This window comes from Dermacentor variabilis, chromosome 5, assembly GCF_050947875.1.
Source record: "Dermacentor variabilis isolate Ectoservices chromosome 5, ASM5094787v1, whole genome shotgun sequence".
Classification (NCBI taxonomy): domain Eukaryota; kingdom Metazoa; phylum Arthropoda; class Arachnida; order Ixodida; family Ixodidae; genus Dermacentor; species Dermacentor variabilis.
In genome coordinates, this window is record NC_134572.1 from 40530856 (window position 1) to 40535700 (window position 4845).

A 4845-nucleotide genomic window follows, 5' to 3' on the forward strand; every position below is an offset into this window, starting at 1 on the left:
CTTTCAGTTGCTTGAGAATTACTTCATTTTGGTGCACAGAAATTTAGTGTAGAGTGTGTTGCATAATTTTTTAGCAGAGATGAAGGAAAGGAAAGATGATGCACACAAAAATGCAAGAACGGGAAGTTATTGCTTCTTGTTTTGAATTTACCTGTTTCACCCACCACAGTAGCCCAGTGGCTACAACATTCTGCTGCTAAGCTTGAAGTCGTGGGTTTGAACACGGCCATGGCGGCTTTTTCAATGGGAGCAGGATGCAAGAACGCTCTTGTACTGTGCGTTCGGTGCACATTAAAGAAGCGCAAGCGGTCAAAATTAATCTGGAGCCCCCCCGTTACGGCATGCCTCGTAATCAGATTGTGGTTTTGGCACATTAAAAAGCGTGGCACTGGGTGAAATTTCAATGCAAATTGAAATTTCACCGTAAAAAATAAACATTTCTGCATGGCCTGCAGCAGATACACCAGGCCATTCTGAGGAAACTGCACGGCTTACTTGTGGCCTTTGTCATTGCTAGAAAATGTGTGCCTAACCTCAAAGAAGCAGTGATACACTCGATGATAGCCTGACTAAATTTTGTATCTGGCATCTCAATAGGATGATTACAATGGCCATTTATTTATTTAGCATACTTCCAAGGCCCGAGGGCATTACAGGAAGGAGTGGTAAATAACATGTTTGCTCAGTAAAAGAAACAGTTATAGCAAGTAAAGAAAACACGTTAACAAAAGGCTTTGTGAATGGCAGTCTTGAAGGTGTCAGTGATGGCAGCAATGAAAGCGGTAAAGTGGTTCCATTCTTTGTTAGTCTTCAGAATGAAAGATTCACTCTAATTATTAGTCCAGCAAAATGGCACACCAACTTTGTATTTATGGTCTGAACGCGACGATACATAGATGGGAGCAGGAAAAAATAACTTCTCTTAGAATCTGATTATAATGATAGATATTGTGGAACAATGAAAGCAAATACATTTATGGTGCAAGAACAGTTCATCTAAGGCAAGTGTTGCTTTATTTGATAAGCTGGCATGCCGAGAGTAATTTGATAGAATGAAACGAGCTGTGACTGATTCAATAATTTCTGAAAGTGCAGCGCTTTTGGGGTCCCAGATAGAGAGTGTGTAATCTCATTTAGGGCGAACAAGAGTTTTATATAGATGCAGTTTTACCGACAAAAGTGATCGGGAAGAATTCCGTTGTAAGCAACCCAGCATGCAGTTTGTGTTAGTAACATAGTCAACATGTATGCGCCAAGAACGAGAACAACTGATGTGGATGCCAAGGTACTTGTAAGAGGTCACAGGATCTAGTAGAACACTGTCAAAAAATTATGCACTGCTGATAGTGTGGCCCCATCAAGATATTCACATGCTTTCACACATCCTGATGTTTAGCTGCATCATCCATTTATTGCACCATGAGGACTTGGTTAAGAGCTACTTGAAGTTTCTGCCGATCAGAGGGTCAGGCCAATTTTTTATAGAGGATGCAATTGTCCGCAAAAAAGTTTTATAGATGAAAATATGATACAGTCGGGTAGGCCGTTAATGTAAATGAGAAAGCAAGGGTCCCAACGCAGATTCTTGTGGGACACCGGATGAGACAGGAGATAAACACTAGGCGCGGTCAGCATGAAAGTCTTTATTCCAGTGGAATACCTTGGTGTCTGTGTTAAGTTTGCTTAATTTAAGAAGTCATTAGCCACCCAATTGAAAGCTTTCTAGTGAAATCCAAGAATATGCAATCAATGTCAGAGCTGACGTCATTATTTATAAAGAGATCATTAGTAAAAGATAATAGCTACATTGCACAGGAAAACATCTTCCTGAAACCATACTGGCAATTAGTGAAGAAAGGGTTGTCTTCTAGAAATTCAGTTAAATGAGAATACATAGCAAGTTCAAGATGCTTGTATATATGGGTCTGTGATTATCAGCAAGATGTACATTACCTGACCTGTGGACAGGAACCACCCTCCCTACCTTCCAATCGCAGCGAATTGTGGAGCACTCTAAAGATTGAAAACAAAAATATTGGACAGGATAACAGAAGAGTACACTTTTGTCATTTTCAGCATTTCTTACATAATTTAATTGCAGCCGGATGATGATGAGTTTGCCAATTCCTACAGAATCAATGATTACGTGATCCATAGGGGGAAAGTTAGTCATGAAGACACGGGAAAGAAACTGGCACGGTTTTACAGAAAAAAATGCGTCTGAGCAACACTGGTGCCAGTTGGATAAGGCAGTTGTCTGAGCCACTGACAATATTCCAGAACTTGCACGGGTTAGTTTTCAATATTTCTGGCATAGTAGTGTGAAAAGAATCCTTGGCACACTCGATGTCATTATAGCACTGCACGTTTACTTGGAAATAGGCAGCCCAATGATTGGGGTTATTGGTTTGCTCAGTGCAATGAACAAAAAATTCTTTTTCGCTGGGGTATGAAGCATTGGACTAAAAAAACCAGTTTATTTTATAGAGGCACCAGTTCTCTCAACTGTGCACCTAGAAAAATCGCACATGAAATCAAGGAGGAACGATTGTGTTTCAGCTATTATCGATGTTACATCTGCCCAACCGTATTCGCGAATTATTTTATGCTTTTTGTTAGATAAGGTCTGTGCTTTGATAGTAAAGTGAATCAAAGAATGATCACTTGTGCCAGGGAGGCAAGTAAGAGGGTTAACTACATCAGGCACGGTGGTCAACACAAGATCAAGGATGTTGAAGACAGATGCTGTGATTTGGGTTGGTTGAACAAGTTGGGTTAAGTTAAAATCATTACATTACAGCCATTGAACGGTTGACAAAAATAAATTTTAGGGCTACAAGAGAACTTTGAGCTGGGTTATATTAGTAACCTGACAGAAACCCTTTGGTTAAGTATTCATCTCACTTGTATTTCCTTAACATGTTTCCAATGTATTGCGATGATTCTGCACTACGGTCCAGTAGGCCTTGCTTTGCCACTACTTGTAGTGCCTTGCTGCAAGCTGCATTTAGAGTGAATTGTTTCAGTCGTGATCATAACAATTGTCCAAATGAAAAAAAAAAGTTATGTATTATGGGCTCGTTACAAATTTTAATTTCTGGTCATTGACTTGTGCTGTGGCAGGTTTTTGTCTTTGGCTGTAAAGCTTTCTTGAGATCCCACGTCCAATAGTAAAAATTGCGCTTGAAGTTTTAAGAGCCGCTAACAATATACATATGTGAGTAAATGTATATGGACCACAGGCTTGCTAAAAAATAACTGAATGTATTTATAATTAGATGAACAAAGTGAAATTGACAAGTGCATTGGAAAATTTGCATTGCCAGGTTAGGCATTTCTTCACAATAAGGCCATATTACGTATGCTTGGAATTAGAGAGAGCAAAAGCAATAGTCAAATTGGACCGATACTTCACCCTTCGTGTGGTCTCTTGTCCTGTCTTTTGTGCCATTTCCATATGTGATGCCTCAAGGAATATTAGTAAAAAATGAAGAAAATGGCACCGAATTTATGCATCCAGCCCTGTGTGATGCAGCTACTGATAAATGATTAGCTTTTTCTTTTATTAGTTCGTTTGCATATAGCTACATGTATAAGTAAAAATGCAGCATCTTTTCTTCAATGATGGCAAGATTGTAACTTGTTTGTTTCAAGCCATGCTTTCACATTCGTAATTTCAGAAGACAAATGCAGGTTTGCCTGCTCTTTTTTTTTTTTTTTTTTTTGTGCCCTTGTGCACATGTCCAGCCCCCTACCATAGGAATTTTCCATTTCTCTAGTTTGCAGCACATGATTGTGTGAACTGTGCTTTCATTTGCAATCAGGAGTGCCAGGGTTTTTCTCTTGCATGCACAGCCACGACAAGCAAGGTCCTTCAGTGGAGCAGTGGTGCCCCTGATAGACCTAGCTTTAGGTCACTCCAGGGCGGTGATGGGTGGGTGGCTGCCCCCCTGCCCTCGTACCCCTCTGGTGCCGCTCCTGCTGCAGTGTTTGTCAAAGTAAAAGATATTCAATGTCCAGCTCACACAGTCGTTGATCCTGGCTGCGAACAAGAGATAAGGGACACCTCAATGGTTTGAGGAATATGGCATTATTTGCTCTTGGTGGTATGTGGTTTGAATTCAGTGCTTTCTATGTATGCTTGGATATGCGATATACTTCATATTGATAATGTACATAGAGACTAGCAGTTATCCACCGCATTTGGCTTCGCTATAACCGCGCCAACAGTTGCCTTTGTATTCGATTCCAACTCGTGCAGCCCTACAAGTGAGAATTTGAATGAGAGATAGAGACTGCATCAAATTGTGATTTCGGTCGCATTCGGATCTGTAATGAACTTATGATTACATAACTTAGAAATTCTGGGATATGCGTGAGGGCTGCGCGCCACGCCGGTTGGCAACTACCCTAAAATTTTCATACTTTCATTCACGACTGGCCATGCGGACAGGCCACTTTGGTCCTCTGAGCTATGTTGTTTGGGTGGCCGACGCGCGTCGGTGCTCCTTTGTTACGAGACCAACAATACAGCTTCGGTATGCATGCACATTTTATACCAGCCTTCTTTGCATGTCTTGCGTGCGCCCTTGACTGCTGCCGGCAGCAGACCGCGAAGGCTCGGCTAAAAGTTTACGTGCACTGAGAAGAACGAGACCGTATAAAACACCGGAATCCACAAGCAATGGTAAAGTGGGTTAGGAAGACGACGTCAAGCCCATCTCGTTTTGTGCCTGCCTTCTTTTTCAACGTCGCGTCACTGGCGACTGCGGCGGACACCGTCCGTACTACCTGGCTCGTGCCCGTAGCCCCATTATTTTCCGACGCTTGGCTAGCTTTGCCGAG